The following is a 19,955-nucleotide window of genomic DNA, read 5'->3' on the forward strand; positions in this document are numbered from 1 at the left end:
CAAGTTTCAAGTTTATTAGGTTTCTTGATTAATCGCGTAATCAAACTTCTAAGCGATGTACACATTAAAATTTACATTTGTTAGGTGACAATACAATACATACGAATACTTAAAAAAGACTAAATTACACTCAATTTAACATATTCTTAACATTAGGGAGAAGGGATGAAATACAATTCATTAAAGTAAAGAAAAGACATTAAGGGAAAATACAAGAGGGTAACAAATAAAAAATATAATAAAATAAAGTAGGGTAGTAAGATAATAAAATTAGTTTGCAAAGGCATCCTTGAAAAGAAAAGTTTTTAAGTTACTTTTAAATTTTCCAAATTCCTTCTCCTCCCTTAAAGAAATAGGGAGGGCATTCCTTCCAAGTCTGCGGTGCAGTACATGAAAAAATAAATTGTCGTCTTGTGTTTATAATTTTCAGCGAAGGAATAGACAATAAATTTTGTTCGTTAGATCTTAAAGTTCTCCTTGCAGAATATGGAATTAATAACTTAAATAAAAAAGCGGGGGTCATATTATAGAGGGTTTTGAAGGTGATTATACAAAGTTTATAAGTTATTCTATGAATAACTGGAAGCCAGAGAAGCTGAAAGTGCTGAAAACAAGTTTTGAGCAGAGTCATAATCTGTGATGTTTGTTGTAAAAATGTTTTCTCCTGTTGATTTTTATTTTTTGTAAATCGCTTCGCGCTTAGTTATGTTGAGCCAAGGGCAGTATAGATATGTCGTTATTGGATTAGATTACAAAATGAACTGGCAGGAAGATGGACGGGGATGGGGGGGAGGTGTGGGTGACCAAAGCATTAACATACTCAGCAACCCTTAAAAATAAAAATAAAAATACATGCGTCAGTTTCTTATGATGAAAGCAGGAGTTACACAGCTGGGTGGTATTTTCTTTTTACGTTTCCCATGTAAATGCATAATACGGTATCGAGATAATAAATATGTGTTTTTTGAACCATCTCAACTTACAGCTTCTGGAAAAAGAAGGAACAACAATAACTACAATAACAACAATGCAATAGTAACAACAAATTGGATTTGATAATAGAATAATTCCTCAGCCAGGCACATGATACTGTTTCTTTTGTATAGAATTAATAAATTGATTTCTTTAAGTTCACTCATATAAATCTTGGATCACATTATAGAGGACTTGAGATTGTTCGATTAGAATTTTTCAATATTATGTAAACGATTTCTTATTATTTTGTGTTTGATCTGACAATCTTTCTGTACAAAATGTTTTGATTTTGTTAAATATCTTAAAATGATAAATAAAGAATTTAAAAAAATAAATAAATAAATAAAAATACATGAAAATGACGTTCTTCGCAAAAATATTAAACATTTGGGGGATTTGGGATCATGATGTGAAGTTGGAATGAGGGAAACAGAGGGAAGTGATGGAATACTTCTTTTTTTGGTGGGAAGATGGGCACTTGGAATGACCTAACCACAGGCGTGGCAGTGACTAAATTAGTGTAGCAAAATTTGCGTGTGCTTGGAACAGATGCTGAGGACAAAGACAGGAAGAGAACGGATATGGAGCGGAATCTGTGAAGGCGGGAGAAGTCTGACAGACTAAGAAGCATTTAATCGCCTAGTACTCCTGCATAGTCTTCTCTCAAGGCCTGGAAATGATTATGGATCTTTGTTGTTGTTGTTGTTAGAGTGGTGCTATTTCCTTTTCCTAAAACCAAATTAGGATCAGCATACTTTTCATGTGCCCTCAATGTCCTACCACTTCTTAGGACTTCTCCACGGGGAAACGGGCCAGTTTAGCTGAAAAGTCTGGTTAGAATAGAGACTGACACAGAGACAAATTTTGTCCCCGTCCCCGCAGGAACTCATTTTCCCCGTCCCATCCCCGCCACTTTTGTCATTGTCCCTGTCCTGGCCCCATTCCTGTAAGCTCTGCATTAACAGCACAAGCCTCAAACACTTATGATTTGAAAGTGTTTGAGGCTTGGGCAGATGAGGACGGAGCTTAGGCATTGGTGGAATGAGGCATTATGACATCACAATCTGAGCTCTAGAATGTTGCTACTTAGGATTTTAAAGTGTTTGAGGCTTGTGCAGATGAGGACGGAGCTTAGGCATTGGTGGAATGAGGCATTATGACATCACAATCTGAGCTCTAGAATGTTGCTGCTTATGATTTTAAAGCGTTTGAGGCTTGGGCAGATGAGGACGGAGCTTAGGCATTGATGGAATGAGGCATTATGACATCACAATCTGAGCTCTAGAATGTTGCTACTTAGGATTTTAAAGTGTTTGAGGCTTGTGCAGATGAGGACGGAGCTTAGGCATTGGTGGAATGAGGCATTATGACATCACAATCTGAGCTCTAGAATGTTGCTGCTTATGATTTTAAAGTGTTCGAGGCTTGTGCAGATGAGGACAGAGCTTAGGCATTGGTGGAATGAGGCATTATGACATCACAATCTGAGCTCTAGAATGTTGCTGCTTAGGATTTTAAAGTGTTTGAGGCTTGTGCAGATGAAGACGGAGCTTAGGCATTGGTGGAATGAGGCATTATGACATCACAATCTGAGCTCTAGAATGTTGCTACTTATGATTCTAAAATGTTTGAGGCTTGTGCGGATGAGGACAGAGCTTAGGCATTGGTGGAATGAGGCATTATGACATCACAATCTGAGCTCTAGAATGTTGCTGCTTATGATTTTAAAGTGTTTGAGGCTTGTGCAGATGAAGACGGAGCTTGCAGGGATGGGGCAGGGACAGGCAAAGAATTCACCGGGAAGGGACAGAAAAACAAGTTCTGATGAGTAACGCGGCAGAGTGAAATCCCCGACGGACAAGGCCAAGCAGCTTGTTTAGAGTGCTGACGGCCCAACACTGCTTCAGTTGAAGATAGGGCGGTCGGTGGGGAGGGAAGGATGGAAGGTCAGCAGGGGTTCGGCTGTGGGATGGAGGCAGGGGTGGAGGGGTCTCTAGGGTTTTGCTGCACAAGGGATGGGAGGGGAGGGAAAGATAAAATCTGGGCAAGGGTTATGCTGCATGAGGGAGGGAAGGAAAGATGCACATGGAGGGGAGAGAAAGGAAAGAGGAATAATTGGGGTGGAGAGGAAGGGGGAGAAGATCATGTGCAAACTCCGAAAATAAGACCTGTCTTATTTTTGGTGAAACATGGTATTTTATAAAATATGTGTTCAAGAATAGAACACCCTGATTCACCTATGCTCTCACCACATTAACACCCCTCTTTGCATTGGCACATGTAAGTGTGCTGTTTTTAAAATACATGTGCAACAAAAAAGGAAGGAGAGGTCCAACCTTATCTGCAGAAAAAACCAACCAGGAACAAACAAAAACCAACTTACTTTGTGAGACGCTTTACAGGAGTTGGCGATTCTCGGCACATTGGACCTTTTGGTTTATAATTTTTTATTCCATATTTTTTGTGGCATATTTTTCAAACCTTTTTGCATATTGGACCCCTGACAAAGGTTTGTCCGAAAAAGGTTTTTATAAATTTATGTGGGAAAAAGGTTTTTATAAATTTATATTTGTCACAATAAATTCTGCCTGCATCTTGTACACATCTGCAGTTGTTTTTTGTTTGTTTAAAATACATGTCACATAGAAGAAACATGATGGCAGGTAAAGGCCAAATGGTCCATCCAGTCTGCCCATCCGCAGTAACCATTATCTCTTTCTCTCTCCGAGAGATCCCATGGGCCTATCCCAGGCGTTTCTGAATTCAGATACAGTCTCTGTCTCCACCACCTCTTCCAGGAGACTGTTCCACGCATCTACCACCCTTTCTGTGAAAAAGTATTTCCTTAGATTACTCCAGAGCCTATCACCTCTTAAATTCATCCTATGCCCTCTCATTGCAGAGATTCCTTTCAAATGAAAGAGACTCGACTCGTGCGCATTTATATTACAGAGGTATTTAAACATCTCTATCATATCTCCCCTCTCCCGCCTTTCCTCCAAAGTATACAGATTGAAATCTTTAAGTCTGTCCTCTTATGCCGAAAACCAGGCATCATTTTAGTAGCCTTCCTCTGGACCGACTCCATCCTTTTTATATCTTAATTGTACACTTAATTCTAAATGAGGTCTTTCTTCCCTTTTCATTAGATTTCTTTACACATCTAGGGAGGGTGGGAAATGTACTTTGAGGAGTTAAATTATTAAATTATAATATTGAAATCACATCATATGTATTATTGTATTAATAATTAAGATGAGGATGGGAGTAAATGACTGTTTAATGTAATAATTGTATAGTTATTACTGCGTTCTATGCAGTATTTGTTATACCAATTGTATTGCACTATCAAAGTTTGAAAATCAATAAAGATTTAAACAAAAAAAAAATATTCTAAATGAGGTCTTGCCAGAGTCTTATACAGGGGCATCAATACCTCCTTTTTCCTACTGGCCATACCTCTTCTTATGCACTCCAGCATCCTTCTAGCTTTCGCCGTCACCTTTTCAACCCGTTGGGCCACTTTAAGATCATCACATACAATATCTCTTTAAAAAAAAAAAATCAATAATGAGGTCAGCACTTATCGCAGTTCTACAAATAGGGGTGCACGTCCACACAACTAACATTTAGGTACAGGCATTTATGCCAGTGAAAGCCAGATCTAAATGCTTGCTCCTAAGTCGTGCGCAGATCGGGCATATTATACCCAGTGTACCCAACTTTTAAGAACACTTATGAGCCGCCATGCTGCTTTTGAGATCCACATATAGAATTTACACAATCACTTTATTGAATACTCTTAGAAAATTGTGCACGTAAAGTCTAATTAGTGTCGACAATTGCTTATTAATTGGCAATTATTGGCGCTGATTGGCTTCTTAAACAATTAAGTTACTTGCGCAAATCGGCAGGGCACACAGATTTGTGCATGCAACTTTTGGCTGTACTATACAGAATCCGGTCCTAGGAGCATGTCTGTTATGCATTAAAATGCAAATTAGCGTGTTAATGGCAATTAGCTCGTTATTGCATGTATAACTGGTCGGGTTCTTTGACTCTATGCTTAATTACATCCCGTTTGTAGAACTTAGGTGTTACTGATCAAACTTGGCATGTGATACAGTGCCATTAGCTAGACAGCTTAGGGTTGGGGCTGGTGATGGGTTTGTGTGGCAGCTCCAAAAGTGTAAAGGGGATGGGACTTGATATACCGCTTTTTCCATGTGGGGGGGGGGGGTTGGAGAAAGTATGACAACAGCAGATGATTAGTACTAACATAAGATTGTACCCGGAGCAGTTATAGAGCAGCAGTATCGCCAGCCTGCATGTCAGTTAAGTAAAAGATTTCATGCTTTGAAGTGACAAATAACATCTAGTTTAAAGTTGGAACTAAATTTATATCTGGTTCCAAGACAGCAGGTGGCGGAGACAGTGAACACACTATGATGGTCTCTGCAATAACTGGCTCCGTGATTTTTCACTAGAGCTTCGGTTGTGGGTCTGAGCGTTCACTTTGAAGCCTGTTATTATTTAAGTCAGCAGTAGGGAACTCCGGTCCTCGAGAGCCGTATTCCAGTTGGGATTTCAGGATTTCCCCAATGAATATGCATGAGATCTATTTGCATGCACTGTTTTAAATGCATATTTATTGGGGAAATCCTGAAAACCCGACTGGAATAAGGCTCTCGAAGACTGGAGTTCCCTACCCCTGATTTAAGTGATTTATATACTAGTGTCTCTATGGTATTGAGGTGATTATTGTGACATACATATTTATCACCTAAGTTAATAGAAGCTCCCTTGAATATTTGTGTGGATACATATTTTTTTAGACAGGTACTTATTTTATACATGGGATAATGAAATGTTAAGTGACTTGCCCAGAGTCACAAGGAGCTGCATTGGGAATTGAACTCGCAACCTCAGGGTGCTGAGGTACCTTCTCCAAAAGTGTTCTGGCTCTTTATTTTTGACATTTTTTTTTTTTGTTACATTTATAATATACATATTTCACATAAATGAAATGCAAAGAAACCATAATCCACCTCAAGGGAATAAGCTAAATTAACCATATAGAGCAGGAATTGAACTCGCAACCTCAGGGTGCTGAGGTACCTTCTCCAAAAGTGTTCTGGCTCTTTATTTTTGATATTTTTTTTTTTTGTTACATTTATAATATACATATTTCACATAAATGAAATGCAAAGAAACCATAATCCACCTCAAGGGAATAAGCTAAATTAACCATATAGAGCAGGGGTCCCCCAAAGTCCCTCTTTGAGGGCCGAATCCAGTCGGGTTTTCAGGATTTCCCCAATGAATATGCATGAGATCTATGTGCATGCACTGCTTTCAATGCATATTCATTGGGGAAATCCTGAAAACCCGACTGGATTCGGCCCTCAAGGAGTATATGAAATTTTAATTCAACAAATTGAACCGCCCTCATTTCATCCAAACCCTTTTTATTTTTTTTTTTTACCCAACATTATCTATATCCGCTAAATTGGCATTTTTATTTTTACCGAGAAAGCATTCTGCTCTTTGGGCCATCCAGGATTGAATATGCCACAGAGGTAGCCTTCACATTCCCTGGTTATCGCTCGAGTGTAGTGCCGTGGCCAAACTTAAAGGACACATGCAAGACAGGTTCTAGTTTGTGGCTGAGGTCTGTACTATGATAGTATTCAAACTAAAAATGACTTATTTTAGAATGAATAGTTGCAAAGCTTCACTCTTATTATCTTTTTAAAATTAAGGTGGGGGATGGGCCATAAGCAAGGAAAGAGCTTTTATAAAGTGTAGAATTGTTGCATTGTTATAACTATGTGGTTTTGAATGTGTAGAGATGATTGGCATCCGGAATATGGCCATTTTGTTGGTGTGCATACAGCTCATTTCGATTCTGCCATGCATCTTCATTTGGGTATTCCGTGTCATGAAATACGTGACTTTCATGCTTGCTAAAACTGATATATATATATTTTTAATCTTTATTAAATTTTCAATGCTAATACAAAGTGCATAAAATTACACATACATTAATAATCAGAATAGCACTTACAATCAATCAATAATACAAAATGAATTCCCCCCTTCCCTTCCAATATATCCAATCAAGGAATCAAACAAAAGAGATATCCCACCCCTCCCTACCTCCCCACCCTTCCCTGATATCATAAAAAAAGGATCCTGTACCCAGGGATTGATCTGTACTTAATTTTATAAGTGAAATACTTTCGTTGCATTTCATGCAGTTTTTATTTTAAATTTTTGTACACCCATAAATCCTTAAGGATATAAGACTTTCTTGAAGTTAACTTAAAAAAAAATTATAATGTCAAGGACATCCTGGTCATAGGCCACAGAGTGCTGCAAAAATAAAATCTACATTAATTCTGTCAGTGCATGAAAGTGTCTTAATAAATTCATTCATTTATTCAATTTTCTATACTGTTTTCCCAGGGGAGCTCAGAATGGTTTACAGTACTCAAGGATTTTTTTCCTGTCTGTTCTGGTGGGCTCACAATCTATCTAATTACCTGGGGCAAGGGGGGATTAAGTGACTTGTCTAGGGTCACAAGGAGCAGCATGGGTTTGTGCCACTCTAGAAATCAAAATGTAGTAAAAGTGAGCCAAGTATAGGACAATCAAGCCATTATGAATCACTGATGAGGTTGGCTGATGGCATTGGTGGAATGAGGAATTATGATGTCACAATGCCAACTCTGGTTATCAGAGGCTGAAGCTTTTCACACTATTTATTTATTCAATTTTCTTTTCTTTTTTTAATTCTTTATTCATTTTTGAAATCCATTACATAGTGCAACAGATTAACAACCGAGTAATATAATATACTGCACTCTATTCCAACAAATAATATACAAATACTTAACCCCCCTTCCATTAGGTAACCATTAGTTGCTCAGGAATTGGTGTTGGAGGCAGACCAAATTTTCAGTTTTGATGCCAAGACCAGCCCCAAAATAATATTTTCTGCCCAAATTTGGTTGAAAGGTTATTTTTAACTTTTGCCCATGGTTTTCGGTTTCAGACAAAAATGACCATGGGAGTAGAAACTGAAAATTTGTGCTTTGTCCCATTTGTTGTCCCCCCCCCCTCACACTCTTGAACAGGAGTGGCCCTCTCCCTTCCACCCCTAGACCCCCATGGGTCTATCCATGGCGGTCTAGAGGTATAATTGGAGCAGGTCCCTAGTCAACCCTGCTCATTTTGGCTTTGCTCTCAAAATGGCTGCTATATTTGGGGCTTTGCTCTTGCCCCGACTACACCACCAGAGAACCAGGGAACATAAGATAATTTTGGGATGAGGGCTTCCTTTTTTTCCTTTGGTACTGCAGTTATGGCAGTTTATTTGGTAAATAGAGTACTCCAAATAATTTTATAAAATTTTAGCAAGATTTTTAAGTCTGTAAATTTGTGATGAGAAACTCCTTAGGAATTAGTCTTTCTGTGGTGGTATAAGGTCAGCTGTCACTTGGGTTAGCTTTTGTAAAAGCACCAAGGTTTCTAGTTTGTTTTTCATTTGTTGTGGTCCATATGGTCCATGTGGGATCCCTACGAGGGTCAAGATAAGAAAATTGGGTCATTAGGGCATAGACAGGGGGTGGGTAAGCAGAGTGGGCAAACTTGATGGGCTGTAGCCCTTTTCTGCCGTCATCTTCTATGTTTCTATATGTAGAGCCTATTATGCTTGGATATAAAATAGTCTTTCCTTATTTAAATTATTATATTCTGGCTTGGATATTGTGGGTTTACAGAGATATTCAGCTTGCACGCTTTGATGGCCCCCCCCGGCGACCCTTACTGGTTCACATTCACAGAACCTCAAACCTGGGGTTTTTGCTTTTGGCTCTGGCCGAAACCAGGCGATGGATTTTGGCTGCGGTTTTTCCCGGCTGAAAGCTTTGTCAGTTCTGGTGGTAGTTTCAGGCGAAACCAGAAACAGCAGTTTTTGGTCAGCCTCCATTGCAGTGACTTGCAAACTTCACCGAGCCGTGGAACGCTAAACATAGGGGCCACGGCTTGAGGCATCCGGAAGAGCGTGGATGTCGTGCGCATTTGCGAAGGCGCTGAGCTGCTAGTGGGGGTGCCAGAAGAGAAGACGCACAGAGAGGGGAGGCGTGGCTTGAGGCATCCAGAAGGCACGCACATGCGCAAAGGCCCTCCAGACGGGCCCTGAGCCACCAGTGGGAATGCCGGAAGGGAAGGCACATGGAGAGGGGAGGCACGTTTTGTAGGCAGTAATCCGGCACTTCTCCTTCTCCCTAGTGTCTCACGGCACACCTGAAATCTCAGGAGGCAAACAGTTTGCTGTACACTGCTTTAATGGATGTCAAGGTTACTTGTTTAGCTGTTGGTCTTTTGCAGCAGGAATGATTAGCTTCCAGGCCTTGAAAGCATTCATAGATGGGCCTGATCTTCAAGTCCGCAATGTCAGGTGTCCTCTGAATCTACTCTAAATGAGGAGGTTTACTTTTGACTATTTGGTTTTCTTGGCAAAATATAACCTGTCGGGTGTTAGAAAGTAATTGGCAGAACAGGCGTTAGAGCTTGAGAATGCCAAGGAGTGCTATGCAGCTCTCTCCAATGCTGTTGCCAAAGAAAGAATAAGGCATGACACATCCTCACCCATATATATTTTGTTTAAAAGATTACATAGAAACATAGAAAGTGACGGCAGAAAAGGGCCAAGGCCCATTAAGTCTGTCCACTCTATTGACCCACCCCCCTAGCTACCCTTTGAGAGATCGCACTCTGATGACCCATCCCCTCTTAGAGATCCGACATGAGCATCCCATCTGTTCTTAAAATCTGGCACGCTTCTGGCTTCGATCACCTGTACTGGAAGCTCATTCCAATTGTCAACCACTCTTTCGGTGAAGAAGTACTTCCTGGTGTCGCCATGAAACTTCCCGCCCTTTATTTTCAGAGGATGCCCCCTTGTGGCCGAGGAAAGAAAATATCATCTTCTACCTTGATGCGACCAGTGATATACTTAAACGTCTCAATCATGTCTCCCCTCTCTCTACGTTCTTTGAGAGAGTATAGCCGCAATTTATTCAGCCTTTCTTCATACGAGAGATCCTTGAGCCCTGAGACCAACCTGGTGGCCATTTGCTGAACCGACTCAACTCTCAGCACATCTTTACGGTAATGTGGCCTCCAGAATTGTATGCAGTACTCCAGATGAGGCCTCTGTACAATGAATTATGACGTCGGGTTTCCGACTAACAAAGCTTCTCCGGATACAACCCAGCATTTGCCTGACTTGGATGAAGCCTTCTCCACTTGATTGGCAGTTTTCATGTCTTCACTAATGATCACCTTCAGATCCCGTTCTGCTGTAGTTCTTGCTAAGGTCTCTCCATTCAATGTGTACGTTCTGCACGGATTATTGTTGCCAAGGTACATGACCTTGCATTTTTTAGCGTTGAAGCTCAGCTGCCAGGTCAAGGACCAATGTTCCAGTAAAAGCAGGTCCTGCGTCGTACTGTCTCGCAAATTGCTGTTACTTACAATGTTACATAGTTTGGTGTCATCGGCGAACAATGTTATTTTACCTTGAAGCCCCTGGGTCAGGTCTCTTATGAATATGTTGAAAAGGATCGGGCCCAAAACCAAGCCTTGCGGCACTCCACTGATCACCTTTGACATTCTAGAGAGGGTACTGTTAACCATCACCCTCTGAAGTCTACCACTTAGCCAATCATTGACCCATGCGGTTAGTGTTTCACCTAATCCCATCGATTTCATCTTGCTCAATAACCTGCGATGGAGGATACTATCAAAAGCTTTACTGAAGTCCAAGTATACAACGTCCAGGCACTCTCCTAAATCCAGCTTTCTTGTCACCCAGTCAAAGAAGCTGATAAGATTGGATTGGCAGGACCTACCCTTGGTGAAACCATGTTGGTGGGGATCACGTAGATTCTCCTCATCCAGGATCGTGTCTAATTTGCGTTTGATTAGTGTTTCCATGAGTTTACTTACTATTGATGTGAGACTCAGCGGTCTGTAATTTTCAGCCTCTGCCCTGCACCCCTTTTTGTGCAGAGGAACGACATTAGCTGTTTTCCAGTCCAAGGGGACTCTTCCCATGCTCAGGGAGAGATTGAAGAGTTCGGATAACGGTTCCGCTAGGACGTCACACAGCTCCCTGAGCACTCTGGGGTGTAGATTGTCTGGTCCCATGGCTTTGTTCACCTTGAGTCTTGATAGTTCGCCGTAGACGTCCCCTGGTATAAACTCGAAATTCCGAAACGGGTCTTCCGAGCTTTGCTTAGCTTGCAACTGTGGACCGGACCCCGGAGCCTCGCAGGTGAAGACTGAGCGGAAGTAGTTCGGTTTTATCTGAATCTGATTCTACATAATTTCCGTCTGGTTTTTTGAGGCGTACTATCCCATCCGTATTTCTCTTTCTGTCGCTAATATACCTAAAGAAGGATTTGTCCCCTTTCTTAATGTTCTTTGCTAGGTTTTCTTCAATTCGAAGCTTGGCTTCTCTGCTGCCGCTTTGACAGCTGTAGACCTGGCCATATATTCTATTTTGTCCTCCCTTTTCTGCGAATGTTTGTAGGAAATAAATGCTCGTTTCTTTTCTTTAACGAGGTCTGAGATCTCTGTGGTGAACCATTGGGGTTTATTGTTTCTTTGCCGTTTACTTACTGATTTTATGTTTTATGATTGCCTGAGAGCTGGTCTCGACGGGCTCAGATAACACGGGGCTAGAAGGCCCACGTGTCTGCCCATCGGAATTGGCTGTCATGGATAGGAGAGGGCAGGGAGAAGGGGCGAGAATGAGCAAGGAGTGATAGGGATTTGAAGGAAGTATGTACCACCATGACGAAGGGTTGTGATAGATTGCGGTGGCAACATGGGGTGGGCCAATATAAATATAGTGGACGCCAAGGGATCGGTCTCTTCTGGTCCTTGGTGGCGGGTTTCCCACCCTCCCTCCCACGGATGCTGGGGGGCTGGTTCCAGGAGGGAGCCCAGGGGTTGCAGTGGTGGGGTTTGAGCCACCGAAAGCTGGGACTCATCGGGAGATGAGCAGCTGGAGGGCATCAAGTTCAGAAGTGGGTCCGAGGAGGACTGGTAACCCATTCGAAGGGGCAGGGCAGTACCTTCCACCCCCCCACACCCTTGCTGATCGGGGCGGAGTCACAGGGCTAAAAATGCTGCTTATAGGTTATTGTTTGGTAGCTCGATGGTTGTGTTTTAATTCTATGTTGTTTGTTTGTACCAATAAGCAGAGCTGTGACTCATTTTTTTCCCCCAAAAGTGTTGTTGTGGGGTTCACCAGGTATATGTTAAGGTGAGGAATTGGGACTACAAAGGGGGGGGGGAGATAAGGGGGACAGCCGGGCCTTTCCAGGTCTGTTTGTTAATACTAATTGTCTGATGCATGCATGGCTGTACTGGGCCATGGTACGCCCCCACCTGGAATACTGCATCCAGCACTGGTCGCCGTACATGAAGAAGGACACGGTACTACTCAAAAGGGTCCAGAGAAGAGCGACTAAGATGGTTAAGGGGTTGGAGGAGCTGCCGTACAATGAGAGGCTAGAGAAACTGGGCCTCTTTTCCCTCAAACAGAGGAGATTGAGAGGGGACATGATCGAAACATTCAAAATACTGAAGGGGATAGACTTAGTAGATAAGACATGTTGTTCACCCTCTCCAAGGTAGAGAGAACGAGAGGGCACTCTCTAAAGTTAAAAGGGGATGGATTCCGTACAAACGTAAGGAAGTTCTTCTTTACCCAGAAAGTGGTAGAAAACTGGAATGCTCTTCCGGAGTCTGTTATAGGGGAAAACACCCTCCAGGGACTCAAGACAAAGTAGATAAAGACAGGTTGTTCACCCTCTCCAAGGTAGGGAGAACGAGAGGGCACTCTCTAAAGTTGAAAGGGGATAGATTCCGTACAAACGCAAGGAAGTTCTTCTTCACCCAGAGAGAGGAAGAAAACTGGAACGTTCTTCCAGAGGCTGTTATGAGGGAAAGCACCCTCCAGGGACTCAAGACAAGGTTAGACAAGTTCCTGCTGAACCAGAACGTACGCAGGTAAGGCTAGTCTCAGTTAGGGCACTGGTGTTTGACCTAAGGGCCGCCGCGTGAGCGGACTGCTGGGCACAATGGACCACTGGTCTGATCCAGCAGCAGCAATTCTTTTGTTCTTATGTTCTTTGTAAACCATAGACTTTGACATTGGTGCCTATGGGGCAGATACTCAAAAGCTTACCATGCAAGCAAGACTGGTTGTAGCCAATCTTGCTTGCAAGTAAGTTCAGCCTCCAATGCACAAAACGTGGTAGCAGCCACCGGGAAGTCCTATGCAAATGCATTGCAAGGCGCTCATTAGTTTTAACCTTTTGCTAGCGTAATAAATTTTACGTTACGCTGGTTCCAATCGTAATTATTTTAGAAAAGTTTTGTATTCTTCACCGTTATCATTTACGGCTATTGTAAACATAATGTAAATAAGTCATAAGTCTGTAAATTCAAATATTTTGTGCTGATGGCTCTTTATTAGTATGGGGACATACGATGGCAACGACATTTTTGGAATGTCCCGTCATCCGGGACACAGGATAGGAAAAAAGTTAAAATGAGCCTTCCCTGCAAAGCACAGAAAGGAACGCTTACGGTTTTTACTGTGCAAACTTTTCCCAGCAAGGCTGGAGCTGTCTGTGACTTCTCTGGGTAGGAGCAGTTCGCTTGAATTTTAAATTCTGATGTGTGTCCCGTGCCTAACAGCTGTGTTTAAAATCAGTTCAAACTTGCTGTAGCAAGAGAGGCTTCAGCTGCAGCTAGAAGTGCTTTTCATTCTCCCCCCACCCCCCCCTTTTTTTTAACTTGCTGCTGTTTACCTTTTCGGAGCTCCAACTATCACAGTCCTGACTGGGCCTGCACACAAAAGGTGCACCCAGTATACAGATCTCAATCTGTATACTTTGGAGGAAAGGCGGGAGAGGGGAGATATGTGAGAGACGTTTAAATGCCTACGTAATATAAATGCGCATGAGTCGAGTCTTTTTCATTTGAAAGGAAACTCTGCAACGAGAGGGCATAGGATGAAGTTAAGAAGCGATAAGCTCCGGAGTAATCTAAGGAGATACTTTTTTGCAGAAAGGGTGGTAGTTGCGTGGAACAGTCTCCCGGAAGAGGTGGTGGAGACAGAGACTGTGTCTGAATTCAGAAGGGCCTGGGATAGGCACATGGGATCTCTCGGAGAGAGAAAGAGATAATGGTTACTGCGGATGGGCAGCTCTATGACCTCACAATGCGGGTGCACAGAGCCTTGGCCTATAGGAAGAGGAGATGCAAATGTCTAGAACCTTAGCCAATAGGGAGAGGACGAGATAATGGTTACTGTGGATGGGCCATTTAGCCTTTATCTGCCATCATGTTACAATGTTTCTATACAACAAAAGAATAATAAATAGGGAAGAGGTAAATCACGGACCTGACAGACCTCGCGGATCTAAAACCGCACGTCCTTAAAAATCTGAGGTCCGTACCACTTGTAGTTAGTTTCTGGCTCTGACAGACCTCGGCGACAATTTAGCGCTGACGGATCCGTCTCAGCATAGGGAGGGAAAAGTATTAGGATCCGGCGCTAAAATGTCACCGAAGTCTGTCGGAGCCAGAGAGTAGTGCTGGAGCGGCTCTAAAACGAATCCTTTAAACCGGTTTCCTGCAGCCCTAGTACATTTAAAAATCTGAGGTCCGCGTCTCTGACAGACCTCGGCGACATTTTAGCCCTGACGGATCCTAATACTTTTCCCTCCCAATGCCGAGACTTATCCTTCACCGAGGTCTGTCAGAGCTAGAAACTAACTACAAGTGGCATGGATCTCAGTTTTTTAAATCCGCGAGGTCCGTCAGGTCCGCGTTTTACCCCTTCCCTAATAAATACAAGTTGAATATATAAATAACTCACTTCTCCACACAAAATATATTCAGAAAACCTCACTGCCTTAGAGGTACATAGAAATAGTTTCCTACCATTAACGGAGAAAAAGACCTCAGTTCTTTCCAGGGATAATTGTCACCTGAAAAAAATCCTGTTAGCGGTGCTCTGCCATACAGCTGCATAGGAAAAAACATCCTTGGTCTACAAAAACTCCGTATAATTTAAAAATTTCATCTAATTTTCAATCAACATTTCATAAAGAACTGAGAATAGCAATTGGTAGGAAAAACATATCTTCAATTGTGCTCTATCCTCTAGGCGTGATTCAAAATCTTAGCAGTCCGCGTTATTCTCCCAGTGCCGCTGTCACTCTAAAGCACGGGAGAGAAAACTTTAGAACTCCCTACAGGCCCTGTTTCGCAACTTCATCAGGGGAATTTATTAAACAACCGAGCTGCCACTTCAATGATTCCACATCCGGTACCGCGCATAGGAAGTGACATCAAAGGGAGAGCCGCCGGGGTCGCAAGGATCACGTTGAAGTTGTTGCTTTTGGCGGTGAGCGGCTAGAGGTACGAGGGAAGGGAGGCATGCGGGCGGTAGAGGGGGATCGGGAAAGGAACAGGGGGCGGAGATAAGGTCGTGGGGGGGGGGAGTTGTGTCTTTCACCCTCTCTGTGCCACTTGCTGCACCTACCGCTCTGCTCTTGTGCATAAGTGCCAGGCGCGCGGTTCCTCCTCCTTTCACTGCAATACTTGACACAAGCAGCATCCGTTTAATTTGCACATCTTTCGGGGTGATGGTACTAAAGCACGCCAGACGATCGCGCGAGGAAAAAAAAAACGCTAAAACAAATGCGCACAGGACGTCAGCGTCCTGGATTAAGAGGTAACTTTAAAGAGCTGAGAAGGTGTGTGGGGGGGTACCCCCCACTTAGAAGTGTTGCTGCCGCCGTTGGGGTGGGGGTGGGGGAACCCCTCACTTACAGAGGAAACTGTAATTTTTCACTAAAACACTGGGAAAAATTACACTTTTCTCTCTAATGGGAGGGGTCCTCCCCCCAACCCTCCCCCCAATGGCAGCGCCAACACTTCTAAGTAAAATCGGGGGGTTCCCCCCCCCCCCACACCCCTCGGAGCGCTTTAAAGTTACCTTTTAATCCAGTGCGCTGACATCCTGCGCACATTTGTCTAAGCGTTTTTGTCCTCGCGTGATTTTCCCAAGTGCTTTCGTCTATGAACCGGCTTTCGGACTTAAGAATCTTTCCAAAATGAAAGGATTTGTTCTACATTTGAAAATGAAAATAGTTCATTATTCCAAAAAGAAAAACTTATTTAGATATTTAAAACAATTTGATTTTGGATGCAGGAGAAAAAACCAAGATGGCGACGGAGAATGTTGCATTGTTGGAGGCTCCCCGCTCTAGGCATTTAAAGAAAAGTTTCTTCATTTGGTTTTTGCCTTTTTTGGGACATGTTGAAGAGAAGAGGGAGGCAGAGAATAGTTCCTCCTGCTTCAGCTGCTACTTCAATGCCGCAGCAAACAGCAATTACCACCTTTGCTGTGCCTGTTACTCGGGGCGTATCCACTGCCGGGGGTGGGCAGACACCCATCTTGGAAGACGAAACATTGTTGAGCCCGGCTGGACCAAGAATGTCTCCACGGCCCGGAGGAATGCAGTATGATCCGACAGTGCAGCGGTAGGCGCTGGGAGTTCGTTCGCCTACGGCACTGCTGGTCTGCCCTCTGACCCCGTAAGGACTTGCATCTCAGAGGAGCGCCTCGATGGAGACGCTCTCGCGTAAGGATCAGGCTCTCAGTTGGCATTGGGAGGTGTGGAAGATTTACACAACATGAATTTGACCCCCCAGCTTCAGGAATTTCCATAATTCCATCCCTAAAGCCACTTGTGAAGCCTGCTATCGTGGGCATGGACGCACTCTGGGGAGCCATTGAAAATTTGCACTAGGTATGCTCCCTGTTTATTGCTCCTTTCATTGATTCTACCAAACAAAGAAAAGCTTTGGAGGCAAAATTTCAGCAACATTCAGTTAGACTAGATCAAGTTAAAAAATCAGTTTCTGAAGTTAAAACTCAATCTGGTCAACACCTAAGAGACAGAAACATGTTAATTAGGAAAATAGAAAATCTAGAGAATGCTCATCGAAATCTTAATTTGCACCTCCTTAATTTTCCTGTCTCCAGATTGTATTCTCCTAAGGAAATGTTCCAATTATTTTTGACTTCAGTCTTGAAGTTTTCAGAGACAAATATGCCACCACTCCAGAAACTATTACCTTAATCTAAGTAAGGAAGAAGCAGTGGCTGAAGAACCGATTGGATATTACCGGATTCCTGGAATCTTCCCAGGTAGAAATCACTGTTGGAGCCACGCTATTAGTGACATTTGTCTTTTTTCAAGACAAAGAAGCAATTCTTCGACTATTCTATAAAAAAGCTGAGGTTTTTTTTTTGGCTCTAAGGTTGCGATATTTCCAGATGTTTCTAAACGGACACAATTTCGACGAAAGAAGTTTTTAACCTTTCGTCAAGCAGCTTTGAATTTGGGGGCTACCTTTCAACTGTGTTTTCCATGTAAATGTTGTATTTCCTATCAAAGTAATCGTTATGTCTTCTACAAACCTGAACAATTACAATTTTTCCTGGAAGGCAAGGCAGCTTCCAGAAAACCGGACAGTGAAGTCAATGTCCAGGAACATGGATGAACATAAATTTGATTAACAGTTTCTGTATTTCTTTTGTTTTTTCTTAGTTCCAACTTTGTGATAGGTTTTTTTTTTCTCTCTCTTTTCTTCTTAGTGGTCTATATTATTATAACTAAGAAATAGAAATATTTGCTTTCAGGATTTTATTTTAATTTCTTGTTCTAAGTTTTTTGCTTTGAAGTAAATATAAGATGATAAATAATAATAAAAAATAAAAAAATTTGATATTATTTTAATGAGAAGTAAAAATCTTGACCAAAGTAACCTGCAGCATTCAAATCATTGGAAGCAGGAGGGGTACTCAGTCCCTCCTGCTCCTCCTGCGCAGCAATGACGGCCTTAGGCTACGCCCCAATGCATCATCTGATGCATGGGGAGGGGCCTAAGTCCCTGATTGGCTGAGGAACCTCGGGCTCCTCCCTTGGGAGGTGCCTCAGCCAATAAGGCACTTCCTTAGGGTGGGAGTCTAAGGAAGTCTCTGGCCAAAAACATGGGGGGTGGGGGTGGAGAATGCCTTCCATTAACTCACACTTCCTGAAAACACTTGTATGTTGAGAGCATTGGGGTGCTGCTAGTGCTGAGGCGAGCTTAGATATGAAGCATGCGGTGTGCGCAGGATGGCTTAGATGCAAAAGTTTCTGCCAGTGCAGACGCTGGATACAACGCAGAAACTTTATTTTTGAACTCTGCAGAGGTGGCTTTTGTTTACTGGCTGGGTATAAGCTTATGGGGTTTACTTTGGGGTCCTTTTACTAAGGCGCGCTAGTGCGTCTTAGCAGGTGCTAATTTGTGTGCGCTAAGTGCTAATGCATGCAAATGCATCCATAGGATATGCTGCACATTTTACATAAAGTGGAAGAAAATATTTTGGGATTTTTCCCCCCCCCCCCCCCTCGCATGACGCCATGTACTGTATAGTGGCAATGCTTTTGTAGTAAGATTTCCTTTGGCTAGGCAATAGTTTAGGATTAGTTTGTTAAAAGGATTGTACAAGCCATGAAAAAAAAAAAAAGATAAACCTTGTAGGCTTTATAAAGACAAGAGTAAAAAAAATCTGTCAAAAGCATAAATAGATGCCCTGTATCCCCCTCTCCCCCAAATTATCTTAATTGAAAGTGTGCTGTGGTTTGTAGGTCACATTTTTAAATAAGCAAAAGGAGCGATGAATGGGACGGCAGTAGGTGTGGGTGTTTTTGGATTGAAGCAATAATCGCTCTTGGCGCGATGATCTTAAGTACAGGATCTCTGTTACACAGGCAAATTACAAGGGCTCTGAGACTAGAAATAATTAAGGGTTTCTGGGCTACCCAGCGTGTTACCAACCGCCTGTTTAAAGGGCTGCCCGCTAAATTATTTACTGGTAATTGCTTCATTCGGTTGGCTATATGCAGTTAATACTACATAGCTGGGGCTTCTGTAGACGTATCAGTCTTGAAAAGAAACTGCATGATTTAGTGTTTTATTAGGGTTCATGCTCCCTTCCGCGATATCTAACCAATATTTCCTTGTTTTTGTTCTGTTTGGGCCTGGATGTACTAAAAGATGCTATCCGCCCCACTTTATGGAATAAAAAAAATGTTTAATAACATCGGTCTTTCTGTGCCTGACTGATTTTTTTTTTTTTTTTTTTTAATTTAAATCATGGGTTTAATTGGATGTGCTGTATCTTTAAGCTACTTAAAATCCTTTCGGGGAAAAAAAGACTTGGGCTCCACAATCCAAAGAAAGCAGCAGGGCAGGGGGGAGCCTAGCCGCAGATTCTGAAATCGAATTTTTCGTGTTGCACATTTTTTTTTTCTGCAGGAGGGAGTTTGGTTGGAGCGCTTCCGCTGACTTCCTGATCTACTCCCCCCCCCCCCTTCTGCTTTGGCTTTATTCAGAGAAATAACAGAAGACGAATCTGTTCCGACTGGAGCATGCTCACAAGCTCTCACGCTTTCTTTTTTAAGCTTCCTCAGCCTGGTGTTTCAGCAGTAGATGGAAGATCTTATGGATTATGAATGTGGCTTTTTTTTTTTGTCTGTTGTGTTGCTTTTCAAGCCTTTCTCACAACGATGCACCTTTCTCCTCCTTATCTACTTCAAATAGGTGCTGTTAAAATCAGTGCAAGACGTGGCTGTTGTGGACCCAAAGGGAAGTAATCCAGATATGATGCACTAGAGTGACAGATCTGTCTGAAGACAAAGGTAGGGTTTTTCTCCCTTTTTTGTTCAATATACAGCAAATGTACATTTGTTAAGATTATATATACCATGTATGTCCCTCCCTCCCTCCACCCCCACCCCGGAAGGTTTTTGGTCCTATCCTTATTT

At 42.5% G+C, this 19,955-nt stretch overlaps 1 protein-coding gene across 7 annotated transcripts in view; it reads left to right on the plus strand.

The window, feature by feature from the left end:
- Nucleotides 1–19,955, plus strand: part of HIVEP3 (HIVEP zinc finger 3) — a 391,298-nt gene that overhangs the window by 59,438 nt on the left and 311,905 nt on the right. For all 7 annotated transcript variants that reach the window (XM_033954082.1, XM_033954084.1, XM_033954087.1 and 4 more), the window contains exon 2: nucleotides 19,732–19,829. The gene's annotated coding sequence lies outside the window, so the exon portion shown is untranslated. The remainder of the gene's footprint in view (nucleotides 1–19,731; nucleotides 19,830–19,955) is intronic.

Source organism: Geotrypetes seraphini, chromosome 8, assembly GCF_902459505.1.
Source record: "Geotrypetes seraphini chromosome 8, aGeoSer1.1, whole genome shotgun sequence".
Lineage (NCBI taxonomy): Eukaryota > Metazoa > Chordata > Amphibia > Gymnophiona > Dermophiidae > Geotrypetes > Geotrypetes seraphini.